General features: G+C 31.4%; 1 pseudogene; it reads right to left on the reverse strand.

Annotated features, from left to right (window-relative positions):
* Positions 1–9,555: 9,555 nt before the first annotated feature.
* LOC114738325 (uncharacterized) lies at positions 9,556–10,846 on the reverse strand (annotated as a pseudogene).
* Between the last annotated feature and the right edge of the window lie 234 nt (positions 10,847–11,080).

An 11,080-nucleotide genomic window follows, 5' to 3' on the forward strand; every position in this document is an offset into this window, starting at 1 on the left:
CTACCTTCGGTTCTTAATATAAGACTCTGTTTGATTTTTATGTTGGTTCTAAATATAAGATCTCAATCCATTTTGTCTCTCATATTTACTCAATTTTTTTCAAGAGAATCCTTCTAATAATTATAGTTTTAGCCAATACACTTGATTAATAAGGATATTTTAGGAAATATAACATATATTTATTACAAATAACTAGCGTAACTTCTTTCATTAATTTTCTCAAATTAGTCAATTAACTCTTATAATTAGGACTGGAGGTGGTACCTTATAAAAATAAAATCAACACGATAATAAATAAAAAAATAAAATTGTATATTCATATAAAATTTTCACTCCTTATCTTATAAATATGACTAAAAGAGTGTACCTTAATATTGTTACTTGTATAATAATCAAAATCATGTGGTGCGTTTTAATATGCTTTGATCATGGTAAAAAGGATTTTGATTGCATAAACATAAAGATTTGAGCTTATGCGAATTCAGAAAATATTTCTCACAAATTGTCACTAATTAGACTAACAATACTTGAATTTGACCAACTCAAATTGCCATTAAAAAAAAATCATTCATCATAATTCATATATATGATGTACTTATTGTTGATTTATGTTTTTTGCGGTTTTTAGGCTAAAAGATTAGTATTTTATACTAATGTAGTTTCATGAGTATTATAATAATACTCTTCCAATCCTAAATATAAGACCTATTTTATAGTGTAAGTTACACTATAAAATGGGTCTTATATTTAGGATCAGATGGAATATTAAATATGATTTTAGTTTCTAAAATTTCTTTTCGTCTAAAATTTAGTTCTTATAATCTAATAAAAATATTGATCATTTTATTTTTTGAGAGACTAAAATTTATGATTTAAAATTTGAGAAATTAAAATTTTAATTAGTGTAAATTTTTTAAAAAAAAATCACCCATTTTTTGATATATGAGAATCAATAATTGAGGTGATTGGCTCGCCGCTGGGAGCATCATGCGGGGGAAAGACGCACATGAGCCTCATATTGTTTTCAGGGCCATGCGCCATGGTCTATCCATCACGTGCGCCCTACTACCTCGCACGCAACGCTGCGCATGCTCACGCCTGCGACCTAAATTTAAATCCCACTTTCTGTCAAAAATAAATAAATAAATAAATCTCAATGAGTATTTTGTTTTTTTTTTCCTTGTTATAAATCCCACTGATTATTAAATATGTGAGGGTGTTAATTTAATTTTGAATGCCACATCCGCTTCTTAATATGAAAAATATTAATTAATTTATTGATATTAAGAAAATTAGTTATTCTTAAATTATTTAAGAATAACTAAAGGCATATTGGTCATTTTTCACATTTTCATAATTTTACTCCAGGCTTCCTCTTCTTTCCCATCACTTTGAAGTGTTGGCTGCCTTTTTTGAAATTTTTTATATTCAATGTTCTTTTTAGTCATTTTTCTTAAATATATGCCACTTATTATTTCTCTATAATAAATTTTCACTTCTCTTTATAAATAAGGGTATAATTAAAAAAGTATATTTATATTTTACATATTTATTATTTTTAACTAAATTTAACTAATACCAAAATGCATAATTTTAGTAGTCAATTTTTATAATAAGGGATAGAGGGAGTAGTTAAATAGATATTGACATAAGAAAGTATTCTTCTTAACATATGGTCTAATTGAAAAGTTGATCTAGATCCTAAAATTAAGACGCATTTTTTATATTTATCAATTTTTTTAAATTACCCCGTATTAATATTCTCTAGATAGTAATTAAATACAATAATAATTTAATAATTCACCTATCTACTGTACTCTGTAAATTGAATAATACTCTTATGATTTTTAATATAGGATCTAATTAAAAAATTAATACTGATCCTACATGTAAAACCTATTGTATATGTTTAGCATTTTTCAAATTAACTCTATTAATATTCCCAATAATAATCAAGTAAAAGAGGGAGGGAGAGAATTAAGAAAGATGTTTATGGTGTTTTAGAAAAAACATATCATATTAGGTAATTTAACTAAACATACTTAATCTATTTAAATTAGTTAAGTAAGTCTTATATTAAGGACTGAAGGAGTACTTGCTACTTATTAATGCCCTGTGCACACTAATTCTACTGTTTTTTTTCAATAAAATAATAATTAAGCATTTTTTAAAAACTCGTGATTGTCCAAATTGGCAAACCCCAATGGATGATAAGAGAATGTCACAGAAGAGAAAGAAAGCAAAAGAAAAGAGTCGAAGAAAGAAGAAAGAGAGCCCCCCAAAAAAAGAAAATTGGAGGATTCACAGAGGCTTTAAAGTGAAAGCTTGTAACTTTAAAATTTCCCACCTACAAAAAAAAATGGATTTATGTAGGATTCCCATCCCATCTTGCAAAATTCTGTCAGCAAAAACATGAAACATATTGTACAACGTACAACCTTAGCTTGCCTGAGGTTTCTTTCCCATCAGTTTCCAATAATCCATAACATCACACCGACTTGTGGCCCTTTTGTTGTTGAAAACAAAAATGAGCGAAAGATAATAAACAGTAAAAATGAACTAAAATCATTATAAGCATACGGCTTGATTTTTTGTAATTAAGAGTATGACAAGAAAGAGATAGAGGGGTTAAAATAAGGATTGAAGTGTATGAGATCATAAATTCATATCTTGAAATTTTTAAAAAAATGATGATTATCATGGGAGAAAATATTCTTGTGGTTATATGGTTAACAAACATGATTACATTAGAATATAAAACTAAAATCATAGAATATATGCTTATATTATAACATAAGATGGTTATCATGCAAAATATGCTTACATTATAGTATAGGAAAAATTAATTTTTTGGTCCTTATAGTTTTGACACGTTTGTAACTCAGTCCCTATACTTTGACTCGGTGCAATTCAGTCCGGTTATAACTCAATTTCTGAAATTTGACTCGTTGTAACTCGATTCCTATATTTTTATCCATTTTATAATTTAGTCCCTCTTTTTATTAGGCATATAAATTCATTTTTAAAAAACACAACGACTAAATTATAAAATGGATAAAACTATAGGGACTGAATTACAGTGAGTCGAATTTCAGAGACTGAGTTACAACTGAGTTTAAATTATAAGGACTGAGTTGTACTGAGTCAAAATATAATGACTGAATTATAAATGAGTGAAAACTATAAGAATCAAAAGATCAATTTTTCCTATAATATATGATGACTATCGTCATATCATGAGAAAGGTTATTCATATGAATCCTAAGAAATTGAGGCAGAAAAAGATCTAAGTAACTAGTTTAAAGATGTTGGGGGAAAAAAAAGTAATTTGTTCAAATAAAAAATTAATCTGTAAGTCTGCATAATCTCATATGATTTTAATTAGATCTTTGTAGCTTTTTTTTTCTTTTTATCAAGTCTTTATAGTTTTATTAAGAAAAAAAATAAAAGTATATTTGATTTGATATTCTTAACTAACTAAACAACTTCCCCTAGTTAATAAATTTTATAGAGTACTATTAAAATTTTATAAAATCCACTCTGTGTTACAATATAAAATCAAACAAGGGAGATTGATTGGTCTGCTGAAGTGAATTTCGTATGTCATTCTGTCTCTCCACCTTTTCAGCACTCCATGCCTCCCCCATGTGCTTCTTGCTTCAGCTCATCACTTGAATTCTACTTTTCTCTTTGTGCTTTGCAGAGAAAATGATATCAAAATTTTAGTTTCATAACATGTCATTTCAAATCATTTTAAAATCACTCCAAAAGAATATACCTTTGACCACAATATTCTCTCTTTCTCTCACTATAATTCTATTTTTATGAATTTTGTTGATATTATGCAAATTAAACATGTCTATTTCTAAAATATCCACTAGTCTCATTTCAAAATTAAAGGCAGGTAATTAAAAAATCTACTAAAATAAAATTGTGGGTAAATTATTCTTGTTTGGAGAGAATATTAGACAAAAAAGAAGGGATGAGGCTATAATTATTGGAAGAATAGTAACTCTTGTACATATAATAACCTAATTAGGAAGAATTTACCTTTATACTTATCAGAGGAAATTTGACTATGCTCATGTATTGGAAATATATTAACCTTCATCTACTACCTTGAAATATTTTTCCTAATATATATCGTAGCTTTAAGTATTTTGTGACTTACTCAATACCTTGAAATATTTTTTTTCAAGTAGATGTACCGTGAAAAAATAGTTTATGGCATTTGGCGAAACTTAACACTTTAAGAATTTATGGAGATGAGGATATACTTTATTTATTTATAAATATATTTAAAAAATTGTTTACTACTCCCTCCGTTCCTTATTATAAGAGACGAATAACCGAATTACGTTGATAAAAAAATAGTTAAAATTAGTTAAGAACAATCAATGTGTAAAAAGTATAATTTTTTTTCTAAAAATACCCTCATTAATAATGAGAGAGAACAATGGTAAATTATTAAAAGAAAGAGAAGTGGGAAGGAGAGAGAGTGTGAGTTGGAGACAATAAATATGGGTAAAATAGGAAATCAACACAAAAAGTAAAGACAACTTTTAAGTGTCTCTTATATATAGGAACATGTCATGTCATAAGTATCAAATGTCTCTTACGGAACGGAGGGAGTATTTAGCTTCCTATATTCATAGCAAAATTTGAAATCAGGTTAATTTATCCGCGAGACAGAGACAGTAAAAGACAAGTTTGTCAAGTCCAAGCGTACGCTGTTAGCGAATGCATGATTTAAGCTCTGTCCCTCCCCTGTTTCTTTGATGTCATGATCATCATGCTTCCCTGTTTTCTTTCTTTTGCGGGCTTCCAACGCATTATGATCTCACACATTTCACAGTTTTACAGTTTGCCTCTGCTCTGAGAATCTTCCCCTTTCCCTTTTATCTTCTTCCGCCTTAACACTATTCAGGAAACCTGGGAATCTCTCTCTCTCTCTCTCTCTCTCTGTTTCTCTCTTGTCCTTTAATCCTTTTACATTGTCTCATAAGTTAACTAATTCAACAATAGTGGGGTTAACATTAATGGAGTCATTTCAGTTCTGGTGTGTGGGGCCTTGCTGAATCACAAACCTGATGCAGAATATATTCATCACAAAAAGGAACCCATTTAATAAAGGGTTTTTCTCTGTTTGATTTGATTTGATTTGATGCAATGACACCAGCTAAGTCCTTTTTATCAAAAAAAAAAAAATTACCCCCTTGGCTTCTTGTAATGAAGAGAGATTAATGATTGCTATTAGATTCTTGGCATGATAATGGATTGTTTAGGTGACCTTATTGTTGGGCCATTTCTGTGTCAATGTGAAAATTATGTGATTCTTTACATTAAGAACTAGGTTTGTTTCTTTGAAATTGTTAATGAGATTTGATCAGAAAGTCACGGACTTGATCAGAAAGTTTGTGACTTTCAATTTTCTCCCGCAAGAAAATGGGGCATGTGGGATTCCCATCTTGTAAAATCATGTTGTGTCACGCTTTGAGCAAAAAAAACAAGTACCATAGAACCAAGTACAATCTTGTTTGCCTGGGCCTCAAACAACCCTTGCACTGTCACTTTGTATCTGCCCCATGTGATTCTTGTAATCTTGTTGCTCCTCATCAGAATTCTGACCTTCTCTTCCTGGACAAAACTTTTACTTTTGAAAAAAGAATTAGAGTGCAAATATACTCCTGAAGGATTTTTTCATAGGCACCTAAAAATATAAAAGTTTCTTGGACATAAAAGTACCATTGAGATTTTAAAATGGTCTGAAAAAGGCTATAGCCATTAAGCCAACTAATATTGATCATTTAACAAACATGTTAGTTAAGAAAATTGTACAAAAAATATACATGAAGGTTCAAAAATAATGCAAAAATACTATAACTGTTAAGTAAACTAATATTAACCGTTCAGTAAATAGTCTGTATAGCATTTTCGCTTCTAACAACCTCAACCCCACTACAAATTTTTCTGCATGAACCCTCTCATTTTTGGACAAGGCTTTTATACTTGAAAAAATTAATGTAAAATTAGCATAACAACTAATTCAGGTTAGATAATTAGCAAGTGAAGGAGCTTAATGGTTATAATATTAGGAGTCATGAATGATTATGATGCAGCTCATATAGATTTTGTAATCTATACTAATAATATAACAATAATGATGGTGATTTATGGTGTGAAGAGAATGTTTGGACAAAGAGGGAATAGGCTAAAGCAGGGGAAAGAAACAAGTGGGGCAGAAGGGGCAATATTCCAACCATATTGTGTTTGGCAAATGTAGGATTGGACCTCTCTCTGTCCCTACTCTGTTTCTTTGATGAATTCTCAAAGTACTGTTGCCTTTCTTTTACAACATGATCTCACATTCACAGATTTTCAGTTAACTCAGTTTCAGAATCTCTCTCCCCCTCTCTCTTCCTTTATCTTCTTGTTCCTTACATTATTCAGGAAACCTTGGAATCTCCCTTCTCTTTCTCTTTGTACTTTTTACTTTTGCATTCCCAACCTCTTCTTGTCCTCACCCAAAATTATTGATTTTTTTAATCCTTGATGAACTGGATAATTATTGTGGGTTAGTTATATTGGGACTGGAATTACTTAATGGGGTCAGTTGATAGTGATGTTTTATTTATTTTACTTTTCTGTTTGATTTGATCTCTCATATGGTGAAGTCATGCAAGCCTCTTGCTTGTACTGCGGAAATTAATTATGATAATTGGATTCTTAGCATAATTGGATTGTTTTAGTTGACCATATTGTTGTGGCTATTTTAGTGTCAACATGAAAATTATGTGATCTAAGAAATGTGTACATAAAAATCAGTGTTCTTTTATATGCACCGCTAATTTAAAGTAATATCATCTTTCAACAAAGGCAACTAAAGATAATGATATGACATTCATTATAAAAAGTTTATCAAATATTAGTCTAATCGTTTTTTTGGTAAAATATATTGATGCAATCCTTTGATACGCAAAATAAAATACCCCTTCAATTCTAAATACAAAATTAGATAACTAATTTGAAGGTACTAAAAAATAATTAACAAGTAGTTGTTTGTTAAAAAAATTGTATATTCCCTCTCAACTATTTGCACAAAAAAATCACTCCTTTAATGAAAAATCTCCTTTGCATATGCAATTAATAGGGAGAGTTTAGGGGACAAAATTATAAATTTAAGAGTAGGGAATTGATGTCTTACATTTATGATTAAATCAAATCCATTTACTTCTTTTCATATTTAGGGCAGGTGGGAGTGCATTAAAGTAATACTTGTATTATTGCAAAAATGTATTATATCATTAATCTTTTACTTTACGTATACCAAAAATAAAATTTTCATGACTCTAATCGAAGACCCTTCAGGTATATGTATATATGAAACTAATAAATAGCCTATTACTACGTTATATAGAGGAGTTTTAATCACTTTTCTTAAAGGATAAGATCTTGATCAAGAAGTTGTGTGGTCTCAAAATGCTTACTTAACAAATATCTGTAAAGTTCTCCCAATCATATTCTCATATACCAAACCCTTTTTTTTTGGCGGACAGAGATGCTTGCCATTTGGGAATCATCACAAAGAGGATTAAAAACCAATGTTAGGCTTTATTTTTTATTTTGTATTTAAAAGTTAAGAGATAAGAACGAGGCCAGACGCTCTAAACTTAATCTAATATCAAAATTAAGAACAAAAAACTTATGCAAATATCATCACATGAGCCTCTGTTGTGAGGACCCTTTGTTAGGCTTTAAAGTCCCCAACATGCTGAGATATGCCCAAGCAGAGCAGGTCTGTAAGTTTCTAAGTAGCCCTATGATTTGGATTTTTGTGTTTTGAACTGATTATATTATTGAATTCTATATTTCTATTCTTCATTATCATGTTCTTCTTTAAATATAAATACAATAAAATAATTCCAAAGATGAGTCCACCTTTCTCCACCCACCTATGAAACATTGATTCACCTTGTTCTCTGTATTGTCCCCATCATTTACCTTAAATCGGACCGGCTTTTATTCATATATCGGGCAAGGCTATGAAGACCAAACCTATTGGTACTAGTAACTTGTTTTAGTTTAATGTGACCTTATTAGTTTTAGGTTTCACTTCCGTGTGGTTAAAAAATGTCACTTTTTAAACTAAAATATGGCTTATAAATTACTTTAGTCTTTCTTTAGTGTGGCAGAAAAAAGATTATTGTGGGTGAGTTGGTTGATTGAAGCCTTTTTAGTCTTTCAAGATTGATTTTGTTACTCAAAAGGTTGGTGATTTGGTGTTTGATGGTGGTTTGGATTTATGTTTATTCAAATTAGTGGAAGAAATTAATCCCTCATACTGTAACAAATCAAGGTCTGAATTTCAGCTACAAGAGGTGCCTTCATTTAGCATCCGAAAGTATTTCGAATAGAATTTTTTTTAAGGAGGATATCTATGCATAGGGGAAAAAAAAAAAGTCCTCGACGGTAAGTTGTGTGCTCATGGAAGACAAATTTGGGGGGTTGGGGGGGGGATAATTTAGACCTAGATTTGGCATCAATTTTTAAACTAGTCCCTAAAAACATTTTTTCTTTAAAACCCAATCTCTCTAGTTTGATTTTGTTAGGTTAGGCCTTATAATATTTAAATTTTATAATTTGCTCTTTGAACTCATACATGCGGATAGACACATCAAAAAATTTTGATGTATTAAATAAAAGTGGCTTCTAACTCAAGTGGCTTCTAACTCAACATAATCATGAACCTGACATACCTTTCTAAAACACAATAAAGGCAAAAGCAAGCTCGAAACTCAAAACTCGAAAGGAATCAGGGTTTGATCCTGCTCGCAAGTTCTGTGAGCTTGCCTACTCAAAAAAGAGAAGGCAGCGCCAACTGGATCATGTTAAGCTTAGGAAGAAAAAGAGGACAAAGCATATATGAGATGCAGATTAAAAAATTGGCCAGACTGACTGGAGTTGGAAGATGTTGGTTTCTTGTTAGAAGTTTTTCGTTTGCTAGAATCATTTGCCACTTTGGTTTTGTGAAAAACGGGCTAATTTTAGTTTTGATTATTCATTTGGGAATGCAATTCGAGCCCACTAAATAATTTTAAGTGATGTTTAAGTATTTTGGGCTGGACATGTGTGATTTGGATACTGTGGGTAAAAGTGTTAGCCCAAGAACATATGCCCAACAGGATTAACTCTAAATCACAATGCACTGGCAAAACATAGGGACTAATATAAAATGATTTAAATTATAGGGACTGATATAAAAATTGAAAAAAAAAGAAAAAAAAATGTGGCCAAAATGATTAGTTATTTCAAGAATAGTCCGCGGGTAGAACTTTTTTTCTTTCTGCTAAGCATACGTTCAGTATTTTTTTAATATACAATTACACAATCCAGATACGCATCTCTCAATTAGGAAAGAAAATGCATGCTTCAAGAAAATCTTCTAAGGATGTCTTTATTTTTTTTTGTTTCGTAACAAAAATTTGCGTTCCGAATATAGCAATTTATATAGAACTATACCATGCGATGTATTTTGAAAAAACAAAGCAAAACAAAAGCGAGCAGCAAATTTCATTTCTAATTAAACACGCACTGAATTGGTTCTACAAAAGCCCTAGCACAGTAGGGTAACGAATATTAGGGCAAATCTTATTTCTTTCCACCCTTAGCTTCACCCAATAATTTGTCCGCTACTTCAGCAAGCGTGCCACAAAATTTGGCTTCATCAGTCAAAGAACTAACAATGTCGTCTGCTAATCTCAGCTCCTCATGGAATTCTGGATACATCACCAATGAAGCAAAATTCACATCAAGCACCAAACCAAGACATTTCCCAATGACTTCAAGCTTAGGAACCCAATCGCAAGCCTTCAGACCCAATGTTGCTGAGGCACTTGGACACGGCCCCACTTGTGGAAACCTCTGATATTTCCTCAACCACTTTGTTAAATACCGAATCAAACTCATCATCTGTTTGCCATTCAACTTGCTAAATGAAGGAGATAATATATCTCTATTGGCGTTAGATGATGCAAACAATAATGCAGGCAAAGCTCAGATCTAGAGAACCCATCATGTGCCAGCATAAGCAAACCAGCAGCCTCCTTTGCCAAAGGCAAATCCCTTCCCTTGCGATCCTTTGCTTTCTCCAGAGCTAACAGAGCTTGGCTCTCCCACTCTTTCCTCACAACTTCCATACTGTCAAAAGCACCTTTGGTGGAGAAAGAAAATACCTCAGAATGCAGAGCATTTCAGATGATCCAAGATCCAATGCATGCTTGATGCACAAGCAGAGCAAATCGGACCTCCTCTTCTCCATTAGTTTAGAAACCAAGTTTGAATAAGCAGAACGTTCAATAATACCATTAACAATCAAAGTCTCAACTAGTTCCCATATCTCCAAAGAAACACACCCTTCCAAAATCAGGCCAGCTACGTTTTTAGCAATGAAAAAATGAAGTTTGTCAATCAAGATCTTTGTATAATCACTATTGGACGAATCAATCCCACTTGAAACTCCTACATTGTCTCTAATGTTTTCAAGGTATGAATTCAAACTACTGACAAACTTGCCCTTATCAAAATCACTTGTCTTGAGCTTTGTCTTTAGCTCCACAAAGAACTTATTGCCAATAGCAATTTGTTCAGCATCAGTCTGCGAGATATTCCATCCAGTGAGGGGTTTTAGGATGGATGATGAGCTTATTTCTTCCTCTCGTTCGGGCTTTAAATTTGGGATAATATTATCTGTGTTTATAACAATTGGGTAGTCTGGTGGTGAATCATGCAGCTTCGGATTGACTGAAGCATTCTTAATGACCTCCAGTAAACTCATGATGCAATTACAAGGAAACACAGCTGTGATGGAAGCAAAAGAATCAGCCTCTAAGTAGTACAATTACTCAAATAAAAGAGAATGAAAAAACTATATCAGAGTTTGATTTCATTTAACAATCTGCAAAAATTAGTTCACTATATATCTTGTTATCGGCATAAATATTGGCAATCATTACTTACGCTTCCAACTTCAAATCAATTGAGTTTCAGATGTTTAACAAGAGGGATTGAAAGTTACAACAAT

This window comes from Neltuma alba, unplaced genomic scaffold, assembly GCF_004799145.2.
Source record: "Neltuma alba isolate B1F8T4 unplaced genomic scaffold, ASM479914v2 tig00013579_pilon, whole genome shotgun sequence".
Classification (NCBI taxonomy): domain Eukaryota; kingdom Viridiplantae; phylum Streptophyta; class Magnoliopsida; order Fabales; family Fabaceae; genus Neltuma; species Neltuma alba.